Source organism: Ornithorhynchus anatinus, chromosome 12 (assembly GCF_004115215.2).
Source record: "Ornithorhynchus anatinus isolate Pmale09 chromosome 12, mOrnAna1.pri.v4, whole genome shotgun sequence".
NCBI classification, from domain to species: Eukaryota; Metazoa; Chordata; class Mammalia; order Monotremata; family Ornithorhynchidae; genus Ornithorhynchus; species Ornithorhynchus anatinus.
In genome coordinates this window covers 8200433-8216464 of record NC_041739.1, presented here as the reverse complement: position 1 = coordinate 8216464, position 16032 = coordinate 8200433, and the positions used below count along the sequence as shown (strand labels likewise).

General features: G+C 42.7%; 1 protein-coding gene and 1 non-coding gene across 3 annotated transcripts in view; both read left to right on the top strand.

Annotated features, from left to right (window-relative positions):
* The window catches only part of GALNTL6 (polypeptide N-acetylgalactosaminyltransferase like 6), a 772653-nt gene that overhangs the window by 636361 nt on the left and 120260 nt on the right, over positions 1–16032 (top strand). The window lies entirely within an intron of this gene.
* LOC114815728 lies at positions 7630–7762 on the top strand. The gene has a single exon (XR_003763531.1). It is a non-coding gene; the product is annotated as a small nucleolar RNA SNORA7 (small nucleolar RNA).

Sequence of the window (16032 nt, the reverse complement as noted above, 5' to 3'; positions counted from 1 at the left end):
TGGTATTTGCTAAAGCAAGTGGTTGGGAGGGGAGAGGGAGGAGGCAAGTTTGAAGGGAAAGGAAACAGGAGAGAGCTGGCTTTGGTTAATCAAGTCGACTCGAGGCCATTCCACTCAACAATCAATCAAACAAGAGTACCTATTGAGCACTTACTGTGTGCAGAGCATTGTACTGAACGCTCAACACCAACCCAGATAATTGTGGGTGAAGAGAAAGTACTAAAATTACATCAGGCTGGAGAAAGATATCTTTGTCAGACTAAGAGGAAGAAGAGTGGGAACTCCCCACGAGTTCAAAAGAAATACGACTTTGCTGCCCTCTTGGAAGATATCTCCCCTCCTTCGCTGCTCTCCTGTTTCTTCTTCCCCATCCCCTCCCCGCTCCCATTACCCTTGCTCCGGCCCTACCCCGGCAGGTCTAAACCACTGGATTCTCTCCAGAGAAACGACCTCATGCTATTTCCTGACATTAATCATTTCATAGCAGGCCCGGCGGGACTGATGATCTGAATATCTGCAATTAGCTCCTGACGTTGCAGGAAGACTAATTATGGGAGGGCAGGCTAGAGGGTGATTATCAGTACAGAAGCTGAGCCGTTTTGGAAACTTGATGATAGCGGTGTACATCGTACATCATCGGAAGCCCCTTACACCTTTCCTTTCACGCTAGGGGGAGGATTAGGAGATCAGACTCGCAGGTTTTCTGGAGGTGAGGTGGCAGAAGATGGATTCACGGTGGGAGGGGAAAGTTTCAAGCCTCAGAGCTGACTTCTGTCCTCCTTAATTAAAGGAACTTCACCACCCATAGCCAATACCTTCTGAAAGGGGCAGGCTCCGTTGTTGTTAAAATAATTACGATATTTATTACGTGCTTACTGAATCATTCATTCAATTGTATTTATTTAGTGCTTACTGTGTGCGGACCACTGTACCAAGCACTTGGAAATTACAATTCAGCAACAAATAGAGACAATCCCTGCCCACAACAGGCTCACAGTCTAGAAGGGGGTAGAAAGGCATCAAAACAAGTACTCATCCTCTGATCCATAAATATTCATTTATATTAATGTCTGTCTCCTCCTCTAGATTGTTAGCTCATTGTGAGCAGAGAATGTATCTACCAACTCTATTATATTGTACTCTTCCAAATGCTTAGTTCAGTGCTCTGCACACAGTAAGCATTTAATGAATGTGATTGATTGATGCGCTAAGGTACATATATTTACACTCCATTGCTTCTTCCTATCTGTAACCTATTTTACTGTCAATCTTCTCTGCTAGAATATAAGCTATTTGAGGTCAGGGATTATGTCTTTGAGCTCTATTATGCTCTGTCAAACCTCAGCACTGTACTGTACACACAGTAAGTGCTCCATAAATGCTATTGACTAAAGACCTAGTTTGGGCTAAAATAATCAGATTGGAAACAGTCCCTGTGCCAAATAGGACTCACACTCTAAGGGGGAGGGAGAGCAGGTATTTTATCCCTGTTTTATAGATGAAGAAACTGAGGCCCAGAGAGATTAAGTGACTCGCCCAAGGCAACACAGTCGGCCAGTGGCCGAGACGGAATTAGAACCCGGGGCTCCTGACTCCCAGACTAGCAGTCTTCGCCCAGGCCACTGTGGCTAACACTTCCCTTCCCTTTCCAGTCCGACTTTGGGTCGACTTCACTTATTAGTCCTCCTGCTGGGGTGTCCGTGGGAAAGGGAGAGTAGACTGGTAAGATCCCTGTGGGTAGGAGCCATGTCTTATTCCAAGTGGTCCAGTTCAGGGTTCTGGTCATGGTAGGCATTCAACAAATCCTGGTACTGATGATGATGATGAACAGAATTCATTGCACTGTTCCATAGATGTCTGATCGAGAGTGATTTTGTAAAGCAATCACTAGGGACCAGCTTGTTCTTTAGGAATGTGGTCCAAAATGGTTCCGAGCATTGGTAGCAGCTGGAGTATTTGAGGCTCCCAGAAACACTGGATCTGGATTCTTGAATATTTTGAACAGTAAGTCCCTTTTGCCACAGTGAGCATCAAATGATGAGGCAGAAAAGTGACCTCTTAAATCAATCCAAATCGTATTTATTGAGAGCTTACTGTATGCAGACCTCTGTACTAAGCGCTTGGGAGAGTACAATATAGCAGAGTTGATAAACATGTTCCTGCCCACAGCGAGCTTACAATCTAGAGGGAGGTCCCAGAGTAAATCCAGATCACCTTGGGGGATAACCCACTCAGAAATAATGCTTAGCTCCACAGGGCTTCCAAGGATGAGGCCTGGGTGAAGGATGAAACCCACCCAGTTCCTCCTGCTCCCTTGCCTGCTGGGTGATCTGGTGCTCAGACTCCCTGGTCATGTCAGGAGCAAATGGGAGACCGAGCATGCTCCCAGTTTGGTTGAGTTGGCGGAGAGAACCCACAATCATGCCGGCAGCTAGCGGTACGCTGAGCACGCTCACAAACAGCCGCTAGCCCCCGACATCAGGGAAGTCCATGTGCATCTGTAGTTGCCTTCAAGGCCCACCACCTACCTAGAAGGCATCAACAGGTCCCCGGATGGTCCAGGACTGACTGAAATTTCAGAAACATCAAAAGGGATCAGGACACCTGGGTTCTAATCCAGGTCAGCCACTTGCCTGCTATGTGACCTTCATTCATTCATTCAATTCAATCATATTTATTGAGTGCCTGCTGCATGCAGAGAACTGTACGAAGCGCTTGAGAGAGTCCAGTAGACCAATAAACCGACACATTCCCTGCCCACAATAAGCTTTCAGCCTAGACCTGCTCCAGACCTTCAGCATATCGCTTAACTTCCCTGTGTCTCAATTTCCTTATAAGTAAAATAGGATTAAATACCTGTTCTTCCTCACCCATAGACTGTGAACCCCGTGGGACACTGATTTATCCAACCTGAATATCTTGTGTCTAATCCAACACATAGCATAGCACACTCTAAGTTTTTAAAAATCATTATTACTACCATCATTATTTTCATAATTAAAGTCCCTGGGAAAGGAGAGTAATGCGAACTCAATCTAAAGGTGGGAAATGTTCCTAAAACTCCAGATCTAGCTGACATCATTCATCTTCCTTCTCACTTCCCAGAGGCTATTCATGCCATCAGCCCAGCATATGTTCTCTTTGGAGGCCTTCAGTGTGTAAGTGAAAGTTAATGGTTGGCTTACAAAGAGTGTATATTCCAGACACGGATGATCCTAGATGGGTAGGTGGCTATTCTTGGGAACAGTAGCATAATTCCTACCAGAGGATAGATTATTCCCTGGTTCCCCTGAGCCCTGATTTGTGGAAACAGCAGCTGGACCGTCCAGCTGTATAGCATGTTGAGGTCAGCTCCGCTTCAGCAGCAGGTGTTGATGTGGTGATTAAGGAGAAAGAGCAACCAGTCCTTTCAAGTAGAGAGCAAGTTGTTTAAGCCCTTGGGAAAGGGCAGAGCTTTTAGAAAAGGTGAATTCCGAAGGACCGAGACTCTAAATATGGAGGCGAGTGTTGTTCCCAGCAGATCAGGGTATGGGCCCGTGCATTAAGAAACAGTGGAGTGGAAACTAAAATGGAATTCTTGGCTAGTCTGTCCTCCAGATTCTGAGACGGCAGAACTCTCGGGGAAAAAAGGCGTCTTATAAATCCAAAGGCAGGGACTCTCTCTCTCTCTCTGGTCCTGTGGTGAGCACAGAACTCTGTGGGAATAAAGAGCCCAGTCACATGAGATAAACAAAGGCTTCCAGAGAAGGCTGGGTTGCTGTATCGTCTCAGGAAGATTAGTTAGCAAAGTTGAGAGGCGATTCACTCCCTTTAGGTTCATTCTCTGAGCAACGCAGTCAATCAAATTTATTGACTGCTTACTATATGCAGAGCATTGTACTAAGTGCTTGGGGCAGTACAATATAACAGAGTTGGTAGACCCGACAACAAAAAGGCCCATCACCCCAGGAAAACCTGGACTCCCAGTTTGTGAGCCTTTAATCACAGGGATTGTCTCCTTACTCTACTCTACTCTCCTTAGCATTTAGTATCAGTGTCTGTATGCAGTAGGAGCTCAGTAAATACCATTGATTGACTGATTGAGAGAGAAAAATGAAGGGTCGAATGAAAAATTATCTAGTATAGTACCCCATATTTAAAAGGGACAATTAGTACAAGGTCTCTGAGCACAGTGAGTTCTCAGTAAGTAAGTTCTCATTGACTGTAGGGAAATGAAAATATAGAGTGAAAAGAAAACGCCTCTCATTTTCCCATCTTACTTGTCTTTCTTTCTGTGAAGCCTGTGCATTTTGATCTGTACCCTGTAAACACTTTCATACTCACCCCAGCCCCACAGCACTTTAGTACATCTCCTTATATTCTAGTCTTTATTTCATCATCTGTCTCCCCAACTCAATTTTAAACTCCTTGAGGCCAGGGATTGCTTCTACCAACTCTATTAGATTGTAACAATCAGTCTTATTTATTGAACACATATTGTGTGTGGAACACTGTGCTAGGCGCTTGGGAGAGCATACTATAACAATATAACAAACATATTCCCTGTTCACAGTCAACCTCTACTCTTCCAAGCACTTAGGAGAGTGCTCTGCGCTCAGTAGATAAATATCTTGATAGATTGAGAGGTTAAAAAAAAAGGGAAGAAGGGTGGAGAGGGAGACTAGGAAAGAAAGGGTGTGAAAATTCCTTAAATACAATGATCCCTGTCAAGTGTATATTAATCCTGGGTTCAGACTAATTTGAAGAGCTGTTTGAAAACCACTGGAGATTTTCAGAGAAAATAATCAGCTCCTGGGAAAATAAAATTGGCTCTTTTTCTAGAAAGTCATAGATTCCTCTCCCCAGAAAGAAACAGAAATTCACCTTGAAGGTTCAGCATTTGTGATGCATATGGCAAAAACACTTTTCCCTTTTTGGCCAACTGTCCAAGGTTGTACCTTACACCAAGCCAGTTTCATTCATGTGATTGACCCTGGAGAAGCAAAGGAGGATGGAAGAGAAGAGAGAAGACTCAAGAGAAGGAGGTTGTGAGGGAAAAAAAAAAAAGCAGGGAATAACTCTGAATGCCACACCTTGGAAATGCTTATGATCAAAGGCTGCAATTCTGATCAGTCAGATTTGAGCCCTACTTGTGTGCAAAGCACTGTACTAAATGCTTGGGGGAGTACAACACAGCAATATAACAGACACATCTCCTGCACACAACGAGTTTAGAGTCAAGAGGATGGCAGGGATTGTTAGATATTAGAATCTCCTGCCAACGTAGAACACTGAAAGAACTCTGGAACCTACTAGCTTATTGGAAACATTCAAGGGTTCCCGAAATCTGCAATATGTATGATATAATTGATTCTGTTCTCCCTGATTATATCTGCAAGTATAATGATGAGAGACCCTGATTCTGATCCCAGCCCTGCAAGAGTGAATAGATATAGTCCCTGCCCTATAGAACCTTACCATTTAGTAGGAGAGACACAATGAAATGATTTAAAAGTAGGAAGAAGAAGAGGTGACTGTAAGCCCCCGATTAGACTGTAAGCCCGTCAAAGGGCAGGGACTGTCTCTATCTGTTGCCGACTTGTACATTCCAAGCGCTTAGTACAGTGCTCTGCGCATAGTAAGCACTCAATAAATACTATTGAATGAATGTATATAGAGAGAGAAATAGCTGCATCAATATCTGATCTCTCTCTTTCTGTATATACTCATTAGGTAGCTGTAAATACAAATAAATAGATACAATCGTCTGATAACTGTATTAAGTGCTTACCATATGCCAAGCACTGTATTAAGTGCTGAGGCAGAGATGCTCATCCTCTAGATTGTAAACTTGTTGTGGGCAGGGAATGTCTCTTCTTATTGTTATATTGTACTCTACCAAGTGCTTAGTATAGTACTCGGTACCAGAAAGTGCTCAATAATTATGACTCAATGATTGAATACAAAATAATCAGGTCCCACATGGAGCCTTAGAAGTCTTACAAGTAGGGAAAACAGGGTATTGTATCCCCATTTTGCAGATGAGGAAACTGAGAAGCAGCATGGAGTAGTGGATAGAGCACAGGCCTGGGAGTTAGAAAGTCATGAGTTCTAATCCCAGATCTACCACTTGTCTGCTGTATGACTATGGACAAGTCACTTCACTTCTCTGTATCGCAGTTACTTCCCCTGTAAAATGGGGATTGAGACTGTGAGCCCCTCATGAGACAGGGACTGTGTCCATCCTAATTTGCTTGAATCCATCCCAGCACTTAGAACAATGCCCGGAACATAGTAAGCACTTAACAAATACCACAATTATTATTAGTAGTATTAGTGTAAGAAGGTATGTAGGTATATGTCAGTTCAGCTGCGCTCCTGCAGAAGTGCTGAACTGATAGCAGAAAATAAACTCGACAGTTCTTCCAAATCTCTGTTTGGCAATGGAAGAAAGCATATGTTTTTCTCACCAGAGATTTCACTCCTTCAATAGAATTTATTGATCACTCACTGTGTGCAAAGCACTGTACTGAGCACTTAGTAACACATTTAATAAGAGGAAGAAAAACTGGCCGGTTGTGTGCTTAGTCCTCAAAACTTTAGAGTTTTTCCTGACGGTAAATTGAATCATCACACTAACGAGAGGGAGATTTTTCTCGCACCCCCAATGGTTATCTAATGAAGCAGATAGCCCCTGTATTCTGAGACTCTTTGGAGTCTTACTTTGTAGGCAGGGTTGGCATTGATGGAAGAGATGAAATACTGTTTTGCTGACTTCTTGTTTTCTTAATATTCCGCAAAGCTGAGCTATAATATCCGACCAAAGGGGAAAAGCTCAGGGTAGGATTATTGGAATAAGCAGTTTTGAAAAGTCAGAAATATGCATTTTCCAAAGAAGCTAAAATAGACTGAAAGTTTACTCGAACAGAGGAAAGTGCAGAATTACACAGAAGTTATTCCGAAGCCACAGCTGCCATGACTTCCTGGCCCGACGAGCTCAGTTCCCTCTAGGGGAAAATGGGTCCATCCGGCGCTTAAAATCAACGGACAGATAGGCTTTCCAATCAGTCAATCGTATTGATTGAACACTTACCGTATGTAGAGCACTGCCCTAAGCACTTGGGAGAGTACAATACAGCAATAAACAGACACATTCCCTTCCCCCAATGAGCTTACGGTCTAGAGGAGGACTGCATTTTCCCAGTAAGGAGTTTGTGCTATTGTGGTATCTAGACTGTAAACTCCTCTCTAGACCATAAGCTCCTTGTGGGCGGGGAACGTGTCCACCAACTGTCTTGTATTTAATGCTTCTGAGCTCTTGATAGGTTGTTTTGCATACAGGAAGTGTTGAATAGATACCGTTGATGATTGGGATTTGTTAAGCCCTTACTATGTGTTTAACAAATACACCTTATTACTGTGCATAATCAATCAATATTACTATGTATTAATAAATACACTGAATATGGGGAGAGTAGTGGTCTGCCAGATGTGAAATGGGAGGGTGTTCCAGGTAGGGGTCAGGGAGTCTGCAAGAGTTTAGCAGCAAGAGAGGAGTATGAGACCCAGTGAGTGAGGTAGCTTAAGAAGTGAGTGAACTATGGTGTAGTGGAAGAAGAGGATGAATAAGTAAGGGCGAGACAGCTCATTCCCCTCTAAGGATAGCACTTGGAGAGTTTCCAGTATTCTACCAGTCTCTGCTACAGGAGGAAGAGTCAAGCAGATCCCTTTCCATTCCTACCTTGAGCAGTGGCTAGAGAGTGGAAGGCAATCTGCTACAAGTCAAAACTCACCTGTGCTGAGCAGCAGCAGCAGCAGGGGAGCGAGTCGAAGGCAGAAACCCAAGTTTACTGCATGGAAGAAGGCAACGGTAAACCACTTCGTTATTTTTACCAAGAAAACTCTGTGGATACACTACCAGAACCATTGCAGGTGGAGGCATTCTGGGCGAGGTGTGTCCGTGGAGTCACTATGGGTCAGAGATGACTAGAAAGCATAAGATAACCCAAGACAGCTGATTGCCTCAAAGCCAGTGATCGGGAGTTTCTGTTTGATGTGGAAAAGAATCTCAACCTTTGGAGGGTTTCAGAGGAGTGGGGAGATCCCAGCATCCGAGTGAAGTATGAACTGGAGAGGAGAAAGGAGGCAGGGAAGTCAGCAAAGAGGCTGATGCAGTAGTCCAGGTGAGATATGACAAGCAGGTGGATCAGTGTGGTGGCTCTTTGAATGGACAATAAAACACTGATTCTGGAAACATTGGAGAGGAAGAAATGGCAGAATTTGGTGACAAACTCAATGCTGGGGTTGAAAAAGATGAAGCAGGCTGGGAAAATGCCCCCATTCCTGGTTTGAGAGTAGGGGAGGATCATGGTGTTGTAAACTGTGAGCTTGTTGTGGGCAGGAATGTGTCTGTTTGCACACAGTAAGTGCTCAATAAATACGACTGAATGAATGAATGAACTGTGGTGAAAAAATTAGGTGGAGACAATTTGGAAGGGTAGAGGAGTTTATCTTTGGACATGGTGAGCTAGAGGGACCATGGATGTACACTGATGTTTTCTTGAAAACATGAGGAAATACAAGTGCATGAGTTCTCTAGACTTTGAGTTCCTTGTGGACAGGGATCATGTGCACTGACTCTTGTATTTTCCCAAGTGTTTAGCATCGTGTCCTGCACCCAATAAGTGCTCAGTTAATGCCACTGATTGAGTGATGGATGAATGATCTCAGATGCAGTCTCTAGTCTCCATGGGGCTCACAATATAAGAAGTAGGGAGATCTGAAAGCTTACCCCCATTTTAAAGATGAGAAAACCGGAGGCCAGAGAGATTAAGTAATTTATTCAAGGTCACATAGCAGAGCAGTGGCAGAGCTGGGATTAGAATTTGGTTCTCCTGACTCTTGGTCTGTTAGTAATTGGGGGGGTTGGCAGGGAGGGGAGCAAGGGGAGAAAGGGATGTGTGTGTGTCTGCATGTGTGCTCATGCGCATGTGCAGGCTCTGAATAGGAAACACACAACCCAGTGGCATAAATAGGCACTATTTCAGCCAGAAAGAAAAGGACTCTAAAGGTAAAATGATTTGATTTTTCCAATTACAGAGCTCATTTTACCTTGCAGTTTATAACAACGGGGAAGAAAGGCCCATGAACAACCCTGACTCATCCTTTGATGACAACCTGTGGAATTATTGTTTGATTAATGACTCACACCGTCATTAGGTGATGCGTAATTACCCATCGATGCTTCACTCATTATGTAGTGAAGCAACAACACGGCAGATTAGTTGAAGAACAGGGAAGCGTGTGCCCTTTAATATTACGTATGCCCTTTAATGTTATGTATACCTAATTTGTATTTCTTCTGCTTCCTCTTCCATCTCACCAAACAGAGCCTTGAACATGAACATCAGGTTAGCTCTAGGACTGGGAAAGCTGTGTGAAGTGGGGAGAAGGTGGGGCGAAGGAGAAGAATCCAATCCCCAGCTGAGGTAGAAAACTGTTATGTTGCTGCTGCAAATGACCACAGAAAGAAGGTCTGAATTATTTTAAGAAAATCACTCTCTTTTGTCACAATTGCTGCAAGCAAAGGTTCAAAACCGCAGGGTTATTTTTGTTTGTTTTGTTTTTTTACTGATAGGCTTCTGGCTCTCATTTTCTTTATCCCTTTAAAAGCCTGTGGCAAAAATTGTGCTTCATGTGGGTTTCAGGATTCACAGAGCTTTCTAAGAGATGATCAGAAGCAGAACACTAAAGCCTTCACCATTTTGTCATTTGCACTGAAGAGAGCAGACTGAGAAGGAGGATGTCTTCCATTCATTCATTCAATTGTATTTATTGAGTGCTTACTATGTGCTTCTAAGTGCTTGGAATGTACAATTCGGTAACAGGGACAATCCCCGCCCAATACCGGGTTCACTTACACTAACTCTTTACCAATAAAATGTGTTTGACCTCAAGAACGTGTTTGGAAGGTACCGGGATAGGTCCCAGCTATGAACTCGTTAGGGGTTACAGCTACCTAAAGGAGGCTCATTTTCTCTTGTCTGGAAGAAATTTAGGATCAAAAAACAATTTTCAGCCTTTTTTTCACTGGAATTTTCAGTGATTCCAGATCTCCCCCATCACATCTCCCTTGTTTAGCATTGCAGTGATGTCAGGGTATTTCAGGTGACTTGCCTGGGGTAATATATTGCCCCCCCTGCTAGAATAGAGCCAGACTATCTTGCATCTTGTGGCCCAACTACCCACAAAAGGTAATGTTTACTCCAGCCTCTTCCCCACTGCTAAGTTTTTCCCACCGTCGGTGAATGATCAGCATGTGACTTGATCTCTTCTCCATTGTCAAGGTCAGTGCAAGGTTAAACCACAAATCCTAACTATCTTTGGCCAAACAGGCATTCTGGCTTAGATTGTAAATTCCTTGAGGACAGGGCTCATGTCTACTGACTCTGCTGGATTCTCCCAAGGACTTAGTTTAGTGCCGTGCATATAAATTCCACCGATTGGTTGAGGTGATCTGAACCAATAAAAACCTCAGAATCCACGGGGCATCAAACATAGAGGATAAATGACTAGTGGCATTTATTGGAAAGGATTGATGAGGATCTTCATTTTTATTTAGATGGTTCCCTGGCTAGATAATCCCAGAGTAGTTTGAGAGTTGTTTGGGTGTTATAAAGAATAATAGAAGGACAAGGGGAAGCGAACTAGAAAGCAGTCAAGTACATTGCCAGATGGAGAAAATGAGCACCTCTCATCACAGCAATTAATCAGTCAATCAGTGGTATTTATTGAGCACTATAGTGAGCATTTAACTGAGCCTTTCCGGATTAAGCCCTCTTCCCCCCCTACCCCGACTAGCTGTCCTTCTGTGTTGTCTAGCACTTCAATCTGGGACCTTTGGACATTTAATATTTACCCCTTCCCTAACCCCACAGCACTTTTGTACATATCTTTAAATTATATATTATCAATGACATTTCTCCTTATTAATGTCCATCTCCCCCTCTACACTGTAAGTTCATTAGGGGCAGGGAATGTTTCTGCTAATTGTGTTGTACTCACAAGCGCTTAGTATAGTGCTCTGTATATAGTATTCATTCAATCGTATTTATTGAGCACTTCCTGTGTGGAGAGCACTGTACTAAGTCCTTGGGAAAGTACAATAGGGAAATAGTCAATCCCTGCCCACAATGAGCTCACGGTCTTGGAGGGGGGACAGAGAGCAATACAAATAAACAGAAATCAATACAAATAAATTCATTCAATCATATCTATTGAGCGCTTACTGCATGCAGAGGACCGCACCGAGCACTTGGAAAAGTACAACACAGCAACAAAGATGATTAATTGACTTGAGTGCACATAAGGGGTGGATATTAAGACCTAATATGATGCAGTGAGTCTGCTCAACTGCATTTGATCTGATTATCTTGCATCTACCCCAGCACTTAGTACAGTATCAAGTGCATAGTAAGCACTTACCAAATGCCACAATCATCATCAGTCATCTCAGTAAACACTCATTAAGCACCCTTGATTGGTGTATATCTTTTATGAGCTAACGTATTGTGTTTAGACATCCGCATAGATAGCTAACTAGATAGATAAATTTAACTTTCATATTTTTCCAGACTCTTCCCTCTTATTCCAATTACGCCCTGTAGAAGTTCAAACTGGCTAAATCAAGCATCCCCATCAAGTCTGAAGAATGATGGTTCTCTTGGCCTTAACAAGGAAAGCCCGTTCCATATAATTATGGCAGTCAGTGCAGAAACTATAGATACCGGACTTTTAAGCACCACAACAAGAAAATGTAGACTTTTAGGCCACCATTGCTCCGTGACACATTTTTTCACATCCATTAACTTAGCGGATCCCTTAAGATACCTCAGCAAACTCTTATCTTTTGTCCCATTAATATCTCTTTGAAGCAACATGGAGAAATCCAGAAAAATTAAGGGGAGCATAAATTAGGCTTATAAAAAAAACTTTGAGAAAATCCAGATTAATGCCAGTTGATGGTCTTGATAAAGGTGTCAGTGATGCTAATGAAGATGGTATTTGAGGGGCCCCTCCCCTTCTTGGGCTGAGAAAGAAGATTTTGCAGCAAATCGTAAGCATTCCATCAAATCTGGGAAGTTTCCCACTGTTCCTATTAGGTTCCAGTCAATCAATAAATTGTAGTTTTTGAGAACTAATTAACTGATTAACCTGATTAACTTGTATCTACCCCAACACCTAGATCAGTGCTTGGCACCTGGTGCTTAACAAGTGCCATTGCTATTATTATTATTTTTATTTCAGTGCATATTTTGGGCTAGAATTATGTAACTTTCTTCTTACAACATGAACCTGTTCAGTGTAACAGGTAATTGAGAAAACAGTTCCAGTTTGTGGCCGAGAACTACAACTGAGTGTTTCTTAAATGCCAGGTTTGTCAGGAATTGATCATTCAATCATATTTATTGAGCACTTACTATGTGCAAAGAACTGAACTCAGTGCTTGGGGAGTACAGTATGATGCAATGATCATGTTACGGAAGAACCGAGTGTACTCCAATCTGCATCCAGCTTTACTTTTTATTCAGCCTGCAAGGCTCAGGAATCTCAGTTTGGGATGCTGGAGAATAGTTTGTAAATGGACCCTTGGAAAATTAATCGACCCATTAAAAAAAATTCCACGTTGTTGAGCCAAAAAAATCCTCCTTCATTTGTGTTTTCTCTTGTCTGCTTATGTCAGTGGATCACCCCTGGGACAAGCATGGACGTAAATGCTTCTCAAACCTTTTGTTGCCCGTATCGTTAGTGAAATTCTTGAAATAATGATTTATGGATTTTCTTTTCCTGCGTGCTCCCGTCACAGTTTATGAATATACCGAGACGTCCCAAGAGCTATGGGAATCGTAATGATTTTCAACATCTAGAACAAAACTATCAGGAGAGGGGACTGTAGAAAAATTGGATTTTGTCTATTTGAATGAGGTGAAAACTGTGAAGCCTTTTAAAGGTCCCAACGTTAATCCCAGTTCTAACGGTTACAGAAAATGAGCCCAATCAATAGAATTGACTGAGCACCTCCCGCTGGCTGAGATTTGAGGCAACAGGCTTTGTAAGGAGTTACACAGGAAGAAGAAACAAGGCCCCAACCTCAAAGAATTTAACAATCCAACGGAGGACTAACCCAAGGCAAACAGAGGTACAAATTTACTCTCAAAGGCATGAAACGCCGGTGACTGAGGGAAAGAACTAAAATTCATTCAGTCCTATTTATTGAGCACTTACTGTGTGCAGAGCACTGTACTAAGCACTTGGGAGAGTACAATATAGCAATAGACACATTTCCTGCTCACAATGAGATTACAGTCTAGAGAAGAATGGGAAGCTCACTATGGGCAGGGAATGTGTCTAACCACCTCTGTTATATTCTACTCTCCCAAGCAAGTGCTCAATAAATACGATTGATTGATTGAAGCATAGAACTGCAAACTGGTCCGTATACACATGAATCGCATAAGTGCCGGGGGGTTAATACTAATAATTTTGGTATTTGTTAAATGCTCACTGTGTACTGGAGTGGATACAAGCAAATCAGGTTGGACACACATCACAGTCTCAATCCCCATTTTATGGATGAGGTAACTGAGGCACAGAGAAGCGGGGTGACTTGCCCAAGGTCACACAGCATGCAAGTGGCAGAGCCAGAATTAGAACCCACAACCTTCTGACTCCCAGTTCTCTATCCACTACACCGCGACATCTGAGCAACGGGCAATTTCTTCCCAGAATCACATGGTGTTTTCGTGCAGTTCTCTCGCTGTAGACGTGATTCCTATCGAAGACGTGGGCGTGATTTGTGGAAACTACTTCTCTGGGGTCATGTAAGAAAGTCATTATCATCTGAGATGGCTTCAATGCCATCCTGAAGAGAGACAGTGGGATGGAGTAGATGATCTCTTGACACTGCTTCCTGAACAACCTAGTGGGCCTAGGCATTTGCTAAGCAAACCAGCTAAAGGAATGAAGGGTGACTGAAGTAAGAGGACCTCGGAACAATTAGGACAAGGAGCTGATTATGTTAGTTTCCATTTATTGGACTGAGGAGGGGAGAAACAAAGAGAAAGGAAGTGGTGTTGCAGCTGAGAGCAATCTTTTCAACCTTCACTTGTTTATCTGTGTATGAGTTATCAGGATGCGTCACCGTTTCTATGTATGCTGAGCTTAAAGTAGTTGAGTTTCTATGGATGCTCAGCTACTGTAAGGTCCTTGTGGACACAGCGTGTATTTAAGAGTCAGGGGATGAATCAGGGAAAGCCTTCTGAAGGAGGTGGCATTTAAGAAGAGATTAGAAGGAGAGGGAGCACTGTTTGGCAAAACTGAGCGGGGACGTCCCAGAAACTCAGAAGAAGCAGACCATACAGCCTCAGGGATGGTAGAGAAAATGAAATAGTTATTTCCTATCCGTCCAACCTGCGTGTTTACTTAGTCCAGAAGAGCAGACACAACAGGAAGCAGCATGGCCTACTAGAAAGATCGTAGGCCCAGGAGTCAGACGAAATGCGTTCTTTTCATGGCTCTGCCACTTGCCTGATATGTGACCTTGGGCAAGTCACTTAATTTCCCTGTACCTGTGTTTCCTCATTTGTAAAATGGGGAATCAACACCTGTTCTCCTTCCTACTCGGAATGTGAGCCCTGTGTGGGACAGGCGCTGTATCTATCCTGATTACTTTGTATCCACCCCAGCTGTAATACAGTGTTTGGCCCATACTAAGGACTTAAATACCACAAGTATTATTATACCAATTTCTAATCATCCCAGGTACCTTGTAATTTATTAGAGGGGAAGTGTCTGTCTCACCCAGTCCTATAGAAAACAATCGATGTCCAGAGGTCACTGAGGTGTTACAATCTACACGAATCTGACACAGTGGGAAATCAGATATGGAACGACATCAAGACCAATCATAGTGAGAGCAGGGCAAAGTGAGAGTGGAATGAGAGTGAATTCAAGTTAGGGTAAGAGTTAAAGTGAGGGTTAGGTGAGGTTACAGTTTGACAAACTGCCCTGTTAGCTTGTCACATTCAAGGATCCGTACTGTTGATACTGCAAGGTGTTGATCCTAGACATTTCAATTTTACCACTACGATTTTTGGGTTCTACTACTAGAACCATACACTAAACAGATACTTTTGGGTCAGAAATATATGCAGGTTCAAAGTAAAACTGTCTAAGAGCTTTGCCCTAAGTTGTCCCCAGTTGTTTTTTTTTTTCCTGAGAATAGATATTTATAGCACTAGCAATAAAGTGGTAATTGTAAATTAGCAACAAAGAATGAGCTAAGTACCCTTTGAAAATTTTTGAAAGAAATCCTTGCATAACTGAGGAGACTGTCCTTCCTCCTCCTCTGTGAGGACAAATGGAGTGTACCTTTCATTCATTCAATAGTATTTATTGAGCACCTACTATGTGCATAGCACTGTACTAAGTGCTTGGAATGTACAATTCAGCAACAGTTCAATCCAACACTCCAGTAAAATAGTTCTGTTCGCTAAGCAGAAAGTGGCAGAACTAAATAACAGTCTCTTATTGGACAACTGACATCAAATAAACTTTCAGCTAGAAAATTATACATTCTTCTGAAAATGATTCAAATGTATTAGGTGTTTAATGATTGATAAAAGGAGTTGAGTTTTTACTAAGATGTCGGGGTCAGTTTCTCTTTCTGGAGAGGATATCAATTTTCAGTTTCTAAAAAAAGCAACCCAAGGACCAGGAGGACTTGTCCACATTAGAAATGTCTTCGGTTTTTAAATTTTAAAAATCATAGTATTAAAATCCTTACTATGCAGATAAGTTGTCAGACATAGTCCCTGCCCCACATGGGGCTCACAGTGTAAGTAGGAGTTAGAACCGGCATTTAATTCCCATTTTATAATTAAAGAAACTGAAGCATAGGGAATAAGAAAATGTCACACATCCAGCAAATGGCGGAACTAGGATTAGAACCCAGGTCCTGTAACTCCCAGGCCTGAGCTCCTTCTAGTAGGCCAT